This window comes from Cynara cardunculus (assembly GCF_001531365.2).
Source record: "Cynara cardunculus var. scolymus isolate 2C chromosome LG 4, CcrdV1, whole genome shotgun sequence".
In the NCBI taxonomy this organism is placed as follows: domain Eukaryota; kingdom Viridiplantae; phylum Streptophyta; class Magnoliopsida; order Asterales; family Asteraceae; genus Cynara; species Cynara cardunculus.
The window spans coordinates 10658651-10671136 of NC_037531.1; positions in this window are offsets into that span (position 1 = coordinate 10658651).

Sequence of the window (12486 nt, forward strand, 5' to 3'; positions counted from 1 at the left end):
TTGTAACACTATCATAATTTTTCAAAAGTAAATTGATAATATGTTTAAGTATTAATATTGTTTGTTATTTTATGTTTGACAAGTAGATTATATGTAAACATTCAATCTACTTATGTTCATAGGTTTTTCAAAAGACAACATACATAACCACAAGAGTGGTGTTTGATTGGTTTGAGCTTGACTCCAAAGGTCAAAAGTACCAGAGGTCTCAGGTTTAAATCCAATGAAGAATAAAAATCCCTTTGTAACCACGGAGATTCAAAGGCAGTGACTCCGTGCTATCTACAAAGCAGGTGGTCGCATTGGGATTAGTCGGCTCACAGAGCGAGTTGGATATCCAGGTTAATAAAAAAAAAAGACAACATACAAATCATTCTCAAGATACTACAAACAATAAAAATTGAGAAAAACCTATATCTATTGTTTCGATAATTGAGAACCCTTTAAGAAAAACTCTACATCTCGTGTTGCGTCTTGGTTTATACCTTCATTCTTTTATCAACTTTATTATTTCAGAAAATAATCTAATGGGGTTTTATGTATTCTAACAGTTTTTTTGTTTTGCAAAACCTTTACATCCAAACATTTACAACAACTTCGAGATTGTAAATACCAACAATTTTCAGGTGTCTACTAGACTGTTTTATAGGACTTAAGTTTATAGGATCAAACAATAAATAATCATATCTAAATGTGTTGTAATAAGTTTACGTGACACTTTTGGGTGTCTTTACTGATTGTTTAGAACATTTTTAATATTAAACATTATATTAGTTATTTTATAGATTACTTTTGAGAAATGTTCTATTAACACGTTTTTTCTTTCTAGAACACTTATTTCAATTGACGTTTTTTCAAACAACGTCCTATAAGATAGCTAATATGACGTTTTTTTATACAAAAAAGTTCTAAAAAGTTTGTTACGACGCCCTAAAACGTTTTATAAACTTATTACAACATGTTCAGATAAAATGCTTTATGATTTGATTCTATAAATTAAATCCTCTAAAATAATCTATTAAAACGTTTATACATTTTTATCGTATCATAAAACTAATTTTACTGTAATACATTTTCTAAAAATGCAATAATAGAAGTTATATGTTAGTAACATCAGGTATTTGCCGTATATAAATATTATATACTTCAAAAAAAAAAAAATCAGGTATTCTCTCTCCTTTCATTGCCTCTTAACATTGATAAGATCAGTGTCCTCCACTACGATTATTATTAATTTTTTTTGCACAAAATAACTAAAAAAAACCATAAGTAAAGCATTGTAAGATTTTTTTTTCCTGGTTTTTGACATTTTCTGATGCATTTTCAGAAGAAAAGTAAGTCCATCATCAGAATAAACTGAGATACTGTAGTTTGTGTCACAAAAAGGACATACGTCGACGTACAAAAATAAGTCAAAATCACAGGTTGCGGCATCGCACGAACATATAGCAACTTACGGCACTACAAAGACATTCAACAACTTACGGCACTGCAAGGACATACAGCAAATTACGGCACTGCAATAGAAAATATCTTGTGCTATATTGAGTTGCAGTTTCTTAACTATTTTATTAAAAATAAAATAAAAATAAAGATGACTACAAGGTAAAGCTTTTTGTCCCATATAGTTATTTATCATAGTAACCCCTCGATTACTCCTGTCACATGCATGTGGATTGCCTCCTTCGTATTGTCCTTTCGGTTATAATTATTTGAAACAATCATGATGGATCATTGTTTTAAAAATATCTTATTTGAAACTATAAGGATCCTGATTGGTTTGAGCTTGACTTCAAAGATTAAAAGTACTTGGAGGTCACAAGTTTAAATCCAAAGAGGAATAAAAATCCTCTTGTGGCCACGGAAGTTCAAATGCGGTGACTACATGCTATCTGCAAAACAGGTAGTCGTCCTGAGATTAGTCAGCTCACATAACGGGTTGGATATCCAGTTTAATAAAAAAAAATCTTATTTGAACATATAATTTAAGGTTTGAAATGCAATTGTGAGGTTTAAAGCATCTTTATGCAATTTAGGGTTTTTAATATATGGTTTATTACCTATTTTAACTTCTGGTTTAGGTCATATTTAACAATTATAAGTTAACAAGCTCACTTTTTAAGCTTATTGAAAAATTTTCGTTTAGTAAAGCTTAAATTAGTTGTTTTTAAATACATTTTAGATATTGTTTCAATAAGCTCAAGTTTTTTTTCCTTCTAATTATACCTCTTATATTTTACGTAGTGACCAAAACCCTATCCTTTTAGGTAATTTTTATTATTATCTAACATATCATCTGATGTATAATTAACAAATGTGACTAATTTATTAGCAAGTTTATCGGCTAATAATTAGCTTATTAACGAACGACTAACTTTTCAGTAAACAAATTATTAGATATGAGTTGCTTTGCAGAACATATCCCTAAAAATGATTGGATTTAATGTAAAATTAATAATCCCTCAAAAAATTTAATTAGGGTTTAAGATGCATGCATGCTTTTAGGATTCCCTTCTGGTCTAGTTTGTGTGTATCTCGATTAATCTCATGAAACTAAAAAGTTAGCAATCAGACAAGTCCACAATGACCCTAAAGTGAATCGAACACCTTGTGTTTAGGATTCTTGTTCTGTACGTATATGCATATAACATTTATGCTTTTCATAATTTAATTTGTCCATCGAGGATTTATTTTATGAATATATGTAAATTAAAATGAATAACAGATTAAAAGGTTGAGGGGATTGATCATTGTTATATGCTTTGATAGATTACCGCAATCACTCACTTTTGATAGTTGTACGACTTCAGAAGATCATCATGCTTTAACATGTCCCGTTAGTCACGGATGTTTGGTTATACTCGATCCATCATTGTTGGTCAAGAAACATATTCATGTCTATTTAGTGATCAATCAATGAGTGTTTGAAATTGGGTATTAGTCACATTTAGGATTCAATCCTGCTTAGCTAAGAGATATATCCATGGGTATCATCGCTACCAAACATGCCACCTTTTTCGGCAGCAGAATCCGTCGGAAATCTGCCGGAATTTACTGTTTCCGGTGGATTTCCCAGTTTTCTAGTAGTGCATGTACGCTTCATCCTATGATTATATTTTATATTTTAACAGACAAAATCTATCAATAGATAAGATCAATCGATAATTTTCTAATTATATGTATCAATTATTGTGTTCAAAATTTATATGAAAAATACTATTTTTAAATAGAAAAATCCATTAGTAATGTCTTGATATCTTTGGTATAGGCAATAATTAAAATATACTTAAAATTAATATTTTATAATTGACATATTATTTAGTTATTAACCTTAAGTTTGTGATAATGAAATGTAGGGGTTGTACCCTTTTAAAAGGACAAGATAAAATAATTGGCATACCAACAAATAGTCCATTGGTATTGCCTTTTTATTACATCGGTTGGTTCACGTGAGATTAAGGGTTTTTTGTGAGACCCGTAAGACCAATTTATGTTCATTGATCAACTTTATAAGCTAATGATCTAATGGTCTAAAGTTGTACGGTGATAATTTTGTGATTATTGAGAAGTCTCGTGGTAATTTTGTGTTTATGAATGTTCAGATTGTAGATCTAATTCAATGATTGAGAATTGGTCTTACAGGTATCATAAAAAACCCTTGGTCTCACATGATATTTGGGAGACTAATAAACATAGAAACTTAAATATGTTAAAATATATTTAGATTGATCACATGTTTTCAAAATACCTTTGAAATTCATTACAAGTATGTTTAATGGATTTTGCTGTGTTTCCATTGATTTCATTTGGTTTCCATGGGTTTTGATATATTCTTTGCTATGTTTTGATTTTATTTCAAGGGTTTTAATATGTTTGACATGATATTAATTCTTTTAATTTGATATTACTGACGTTAAAATCAGTTCTCCATCGACTTCTTTTGGACATTTACTTTTCCTATATATATATTTATAGTACTTAACCTCGCCTCATCACGTGACGTAAAAAGGTGTATGCTCGAATGACTCAGCTCAACTTGAAAAATTAATTGATCGAGTTTTAGCACGAACTGTATTGAACATATTGGTTTTATGCAGCTCAAGTTGTTAAGTTAAACGAGTTTTAATTTGTATTTGAGGACTCGAGCTCGAGAACTGTTTAGCTCAAGCTCGAGATAAACAACTCGAAGTCAGTCAAGTTAAAGCAAAACCCAACAAAAAAGAAAACAAACACAAAAAGTGAAATGAGGAGTGAACAAGTGAAGGATTGAGGTCTCTTTAAGCAGAAGGGCATCGGCCCCCTACTTCCCATATAGAGCTTCGCTATTGCTCACAATAGTTGGGAGAAAACTGATTTTGATATAATCCTATTCAATTAAAAGAATCAAGATCATGTCAAATACATCAACCCCATACACTACAAGAAAATAGGTATATAGCTATAACCTCTGTAAGATAGCATATATTAGCCGATATTGATACATTTAGCGATAAAATGCAATCACTATAGTCAAATAGTACATTTTGTGAAAACTGAAAAAAGGATGTAAGACATGTCGTTATTGTAGATTAGATTGTTTGTGGTAGAATTGCACAATTGGCATGGAAAAATGCAGAAACTTTTGTGATGACTTGATGTTGCATAGGTACGGGGAGATGGAGGCGGTGGTGGTGGTGGTAGTATGAAGGTTTATCAAAGGGTGACGATGTAACACCCCAAATCCCATTTTCCATAAAACACTTATATTCCATATAACATGAAATACAAACATACATATTGGTCTCAGATGTACACATATTGCTACATATAAAAGTAATTACAAACTTTTTGTTCACATCAAGTACATTATTTACATATATAACAAATTCCCAAGTACATGCACATATCAGTTTCCCAAAAATCCGCATATGTAAAGCACTAATAAATCCTTTCACATCTTTCCCTTCTCTTTACCTTTCACATGTGTCCGACCTGTAATGCACATTTTTTAAAACAAAACGAAGGTTAGATTATAAGGTCGAGTGAATAATCCTCTTGATTACAATTACATGATGAAAATCACCAAAACAGTTTTGGAAAGCCAATCTTTGAAAGATAATACGTAAATAAAATTTATTGTAACAAACCTCTTTGTCGCATGATATAGATGAAGCAACCTCATTTCATCTCATCAAACACGTGGTATATCAATCTTATCGCATCAAACATATAATACATCAACTTATTGCATTCCATTGATGCGATAAAATATTTCCTCACATCATTCAGATGCGATAACCTATGCTTGTTGCATCATAAGAATGCGATAACCACCATTTGTCTCACCTTAAAGATGTGATAAACACTTTTGTCGCATCACATGGATGTGATAACCACCATTCCTTGCATCATATAGATGCGACAACTCTCATTTGTTGCACCTCAAGGATGCGATAAAAATAACGCTTTGAATCCAACCAAATTTTATCGCATTAGACACATGCGATAAAATCAATCTCATCGCATCATAAAGATGCGATAATAATAACTCATGATCAAAAGATCATCATTTCCAGAAAATTGATTATATCACTCTTATCCCAATATACGTCTCTCCTGATTATATCATCCTTATTTCAAATTATACACCCCTCCTAATTATGCGACCCTTATCCCAATACACGTCTCTCCTGATTATATCACCCTTATTTCAATCAGTTGACAATAATATAATAAAACCCAAATTTTATGCTCCATTTGAACCATACAGTTTCATAATAAAAGCATATTAAATGATGCTTATAAAGTAAAAACTCACCTTGATCACAAATAGACAGGAGACTTTAATCATCAACAAATAATTAGATAAAAATCACGTGGCAGTTTCTTCCTCTTCTTCTTCTGTTTCTTCGAACCAGTAACCAAAACACTCACCAACTTTTTCTCCTTACTCTTGACTCTAAGTAAAAGTAAGGAAGTAAAGAAGAAAAGAATAATATCACATATATTTTTAAAAGAATGAGGTGGTGGAAAAGATGAGAGATTTTAAACACATTTTTCAAAATTCACCCCTTAACTTTCACCACTTAACTATAAACAACCCCACACTTTCAATCAAATTTAAATAACAACCCCAAACTTTTATAACCATTAACCCGGTTATTACAGAAAAGGTTTGAATATCCCATGCATAGGATGGGTTTTCATATGATGGGTGGGAAGTGATGGTTGTGGTGGTGGTTTAGGCAAGGGTTGGCCTACCGGAGAGCAAGGGTCAAAAGATGGGTCTGAAACTGTGTAGGAGGGCACCTTTTCACTAAATGGCTAGGCATATGGAAACTCGACTTAATCAAAAGTGACGTAACAAGACATGATGACTTTGTCGATAGCTAAATCAAGGCAACGGTAGCCACATAATTGAGACATGTAGCCTAAGAACACACGTTTTGTAAAGTAGAGCAGAGTTTATGATGTCGTTTAGTCGATTGATTTGGATAACAAGTAAATCCAAAAACTCGAAGGTGGTCATATGATGGTTCTTTGAGAAAAAGAGTTGATTTCAAAGAGTAGAAGACGGGAAGTTTGGAGAGAAGAATGTTATGTAGGTTGGTGGTTATGTAGAGAGCCTCAACCCAAATGTCTGGTGAGAGATTAGAAGCGTAATAGGGGAGGGAAATGAGTATCTTGTTTAGGAATCAGATTATGTGACCGACGTTATCATTTTGGGGTGACGTCTACGGACAAGATAATCGAAATAAGTACATAATGGATTCAGAACCGATGGAAAGATGTGCTATCAAAATTTCTGCGCAAGTCATGTTGGGATGTTTTATTTTTGGATCTGAATTGGGTATTTACATAGGAATGGAAATTGAGCGAATTTTTCAAATACCTTTGCTTTATTTCATAGTAAATAGACCTAAAAAAATTGGGTGTAATTATCATCAAGAAGAAGGTAATATTTATAACCACTTTTTCTTAGCAATGGAGAAGTCCACAAATCACTATGAATAATATCAAAAGGGAAGAGAGTATATGAAGTAGAATAATAAAGGCAAACACTTCTAGTTAGTAATTTGACAAGAGTTGCATAAACTGGAGCTAGTCTCCTATTACAATTAATAAGAGAGTAGTGTGGGCTAGCGATTGATGGTGTAATCGGCAAATAGGGTTGTTTCACGCCAAAAATGCTTGGGACATTTGGCGGAGATGAGAAGATTGCTAGCAATATCTACGATATGTCGATGTTTCCTTTCGACATGACCATTTTGTTGTGAAGTGTCAGGACAAGAGTATTTGGAAATGATACTTTTCAACACAAAGCATCTTGATGTATTTTGAAAATTGAGTATAAACCATGCAAAGCAAAATTCTTGAAAATCTTTGAAAGTTCATATTGTTGTTTCATGAGATAATCCAGGTGTATCGAGTGTGATCATCAACAAATATAACAAAATATATAGCACCCTCTATTGTAGGATGAGATGAAGGTCCCCATACATCAGAGTGAATGATATCAAAATGTTTACTCGAAATAGTGTCATTAATATAAAAAAACGAGCAGGTTGTTTTCCAAGTTGACATGGCATACATGATAACTGTTTTACAGGAGTATGACCAAAAACATCAGAGGAAACGAGAGATTTAAGTTTATCAAAAGATATATGTCCTAATCTAGCATGTCAAACATCAAAAGTGTCATCTTTGGAGGAGGTATAGAGTGTGTATGGTTTTCTTGATTCAGGTAGACGAAGGTAGATTAGCTCGTACATTTGTCTGTTTCTACGGCCTATCCCACAAGTCATCTTTTTCTTGGGATCATTCACACAAAAACCAAAGAAAGATAATGTAATAGTGAGTCCCATGTCACATAACTAGATGATAGAGATAAGACTAATTGAGAATTTGGGAACATAAAGTGAATCGGGTAAGGATAAGGTAAATGTAGAAACATGACCTATATGCTTGACAAGCAATCTAGTTCCATCAGTAGTGGTAACCGATAAGAAAGGGGTACCAGATTGTTTGGTGGTAAAGATACCAAAATGTGGTGTCATATGCTTACAACAGCTAGAATCATATAGTCAAGAGCTTGCACCTTGAGGTGTAGCCATAATGTGAGTAGAGCTTGACATAACCTATTTCAGTAAAGCAATGACATCATCATGGGAGAAAGTAGATTCATATGAAATGGATGTTGATGATGCCAGAGGTGTTACATGAATCTCTTGGTGAGAGGTAGTTCTAGAGCTAGCTCTAACTCGATTGGAATTCTTTGGCATTCAGATTGGAAATGGCGTGGGCGTTGCTTGTTGCAATGATAAACTCGAAGATGACAATAGGGAGGTGGAGTGACAATAAGAGAACTCAATAGGATGTTTCCCACTAGGATGGAGAGATCTGTGAGGTGGAGCCTCCCAACCATGTCTCTTCAGAAATAAGCTCACTATTGCAAGATCAAGGGTTGGTAAAGGAGATCTGTGAAGCAAAGATGCTCGAACATGCTCATATGGAGTCTCTAGAGCCATAATAAACATGAACAACTTCTATTGTGACAATTGGCCTTCTTAGAGCATTCGTCGCATAAGGATGACATTGCAAGATCCATCTGATCCCATACAACTTTTACTTCAAAATGAAATGAACTAGTCGACTGAGATGGTTTTTGTCTTTTACCATGAAGGTTCAACCATAACTGATATTTGATTAGCCATATCACTAGTGGTGTATCTTGCTTTCAGAAAGTCCCATATCTCTTTCCCAGTATCAAGTTGACAAGTTGAGCAAATAACTGACTAATCTCAGTAATGGGGGTGCTATAAAAATAGGAATTTAGATCTCCATTTTTACAATCATGGATTTCCTCTCTTTGGAGAATTCGAGTTCAGATTCAACAGCCTGTTGAATTGGTTTAGTATCGGTTCTGGATATGTATTTCCATAGCATTTTAGCCTTGAGATGTCTACTCATGTGTCAAGCCCACAATACATTATTTGACCTACCCAAGACACATGAAATATTGAAGTGGGTCTATAATCGTTCCCAAGTGATTCAGACATGATCGAATGAATGATATTTCCAAGAACAAAATTCCATATACCAACAGTAGAATAGTCCATAAATAAGTTCTTGATGATTAGAGGTCATAAATAGCAAGCTATTTTAGGTTCAAACAGAAAATTTTACCAGCCTATTGGTTTAAAAGGAAAGAAACTGCATATCTGTCAATGTGGTGCTCAAATCAAAGCAACTAGGGTTTTGTAGGCAGCACCAAAAACACAAAGGTGCTAGAAAATTTGAGATAGATTGATAACCTCTGATACCATGTTAGTTTAGATGATTGGAAGGATGAAGCCATTTGAGGAGAAAGTTTTCTCTATATTGTATACTGGAAGATCGATCAATACAAAAGCAAATAAGGAAACAATATATATACTACACAACTATGAGCTAATGAGCCAAGAGCTCCCTCAACTATACATATATACATAAAGCTAATACTATTCAAGTACATGAACTAGAGATTGTCACACTGTACAATAAGTCCATTGGAGAACATGAGCATCAATCTCACAAAAAAACATGTAGGTTGGATCGGCTGTTGCTGAAGGAGGAGTTTTGTCAATACGGTGCAGAACTTCGTATGCTCGGGCATGAAGTAGGAAGAGTTTCACCTAGGTTAGTACGTGGCTTTTATGTCATAAAGAACAAGCATACATTTTTTTGATTAACCTAGACATCCAACCTGCTATGCGAGCCGACTAATCCCAAGACGACCACATGCTTTGCAGATAGCCCGGAGTCACCGCATTTGAACCTCCGTGACCATAAGGGGATTTTGAACAAGCATGCATTTTGTGTTGGATGTTTGAGACAACTTAGATGGGGTGGTTTTGGCAGTAGTGGTTTACTGGCTATGGGAAAGGGTTGGGAGTATCCTAAGGAAACAATTCAAATACCAATATGGTTATTAGGAACCATTGTGGCATAGTCAGTAGGCATGAACAATATGAATTTAGGGTTAGTTATGCTTTATAAGTGTTCACTGCATGAACATTAGGGTTAATTCAAGGTTAAAGATCGATGTTATTGTGGCTTATTCATTAAGCATGAACAATGTGGCCCAGTCATTTTATGGTTTGTGTTACATTTGTAGTTTAGAGTATAGGGTTAGGGTTAGGGTTAATGCTAGAATTTAAAGTTAAGGTTACAATTAATCACAAGACTAATTAATAAACATGAATTCCATCAATGTTAGAATAGTTATTCTTATAACCTCTTTTCTAATACGACCATGAAGCTAAATATCTTAGGAATGTTGTTCCCCCACTTCATTTAGTTTGTAATATTTCTTTAATATTAGCAACAAGGGGTAGCTCAACTAATAAGATCTTGAGTTTGTTCCCTGTAGGTAGGTCACCGTTCAACACTACAAAACAATTGACTTTTACCGACAGAAAGATTCGTCGGTAATTCACCGCTAAAATCCGAATCCGTCGGTAGAAATGTCGTGGGAAAAGTTATACCGACGGATCACTAACGAACACATTTACCAACTGATCACCGACGGATCCCATCACTGATGGCGTGTATAAAGAAAAAGGCATATAAAATACCCATATAGAAGAAGGTTAGGCTGATTAGCCTTTGACCAAAGACTCCTTAAGATCGTTCCTCACCAAGTGACGTTTACCGGGTAATCGCTTACCAAGTCATATTAATTATCTTACATGATGAATATGGTAAGGATCAAGAATCTTACCTGATAAGAGCGAGGCAAGAACCAAGAGTCTTACCCGGTAATTAAGTGAGGACGACAACTCTTACCACGGTTAGTACTTACCGAGTAAATTGTTGCATACCATGCCATTTTTGTTGACTAAAGTCTTACCCGTTAAGTAAGTGATAGTGTTGAATTTTTATTCGTAAACGTTTACCTCATAAGTGTTTGATAATACGACTTCTAAGTCTTATTAATGAATATTCGAGGGATTATTTTTTTAATTATTCAATCTGTCGGAAATCCCGTTGATAATTACTGAGGGATTTTTTTTTTTAATTTTTTTTAATTGATAAATTTTGAACCTGTCAGAGACGTCAGAAATTACCGACGGATTATGGAAGTTGTAAAGTCTGTTTACTAATAGTGCAAGTCTCCTTAGAGCCGCTAAAGGGTTAGTCTGACTGATAACTTAAGAGTCATATAGGATTAATCGAGATGCATACATGATGACTTATACACCACAGTTACCAAAAACAACTTATACTTTCACTACAAAAGAATATACAAATGTCCTGATAGAATATTTTGTAATACCTATGTTTATATGACTAAACAATAAAGATCCTATCAAAAAGTGATACAATAAGTTTATAGAACGTTTTAACAAGTGTTTTTAAGACAATTTCAGAAATAAAATGTCGTATAAATTATTTTATAAGACATTATTTGAAAAAGTTACTTACAAATAAGATGGGTTTATAAGATATTTTTCAAAAATGTCCTATTAAATAGCTAATACGATACTTTAATTTAAAAATGTATTAAATTATATTAACGCCCATAAGCATTATTGCAACACTTTTAGATATTAAGTTTTATTGTAGGAGTCTTATAAACCCAATTTTGTTGTAATGATTTCGTCGTTCTACCTCTCTCCAAATATGGATTGTCTACTCTTTTTTCGTTCTTTCAAATATAATTATTTGAAATAGTTATATAGGCAGAAAATGCACTCAAAAAGTTTTGGAATATTACATTCTTGAGATACAAATTACAATAAAACTGGATTTATAGGATGTCAAAACTATTAAAGTGTCATATTGGTTTAAGTTTATAAGATCAAAGCTTATTAAGACAAATATTACCATTTAGGGTTGTAAATGAACCGAACGAACACGAACGGAGGCTTGTTCATGTTCGTTCGTTTAACTTAACCGAACAAACGAACGAAAATCTTTGTGTTCGTGTTCGTTCGTTTAGAAATCAGGTGTGTTCGTGTTCATTTATGTTTGTTCGTTAACATGCTAAACGAACGTAACCAAATGGGCTAAACGAACGGGTTAAACGAACATAAATAAATATTATTTGAATTCAAAGTAAATAAATAAAATGATTATATATTAAATTTAATATATAAAGGAATGAACAAGACTCTTGTTCATGTTCGTTCGTTTAACTAAACGAACAAAAAAAGTTGTTCATTTATTACATAAACGAACTTTCCGCCGAACGGTTCGCTGAACGTTCGATTCGTTTAAAGTCCTAGTATTATTGTCCTAAAAATAACACTAAGCTATATGTAGTTCTCTTTTTATACTAGAAAAGCTTATATATTAATCATACATTGTGCTTACTTTGATAACAGTATAAATATCGAGAACATCAGTCATTAACAAAATTCTCGACAGCTGATTTACAAATATATATATATATATATATATATATATATATATATATATATATATATATATATATATATATATATATATATATATATATATATA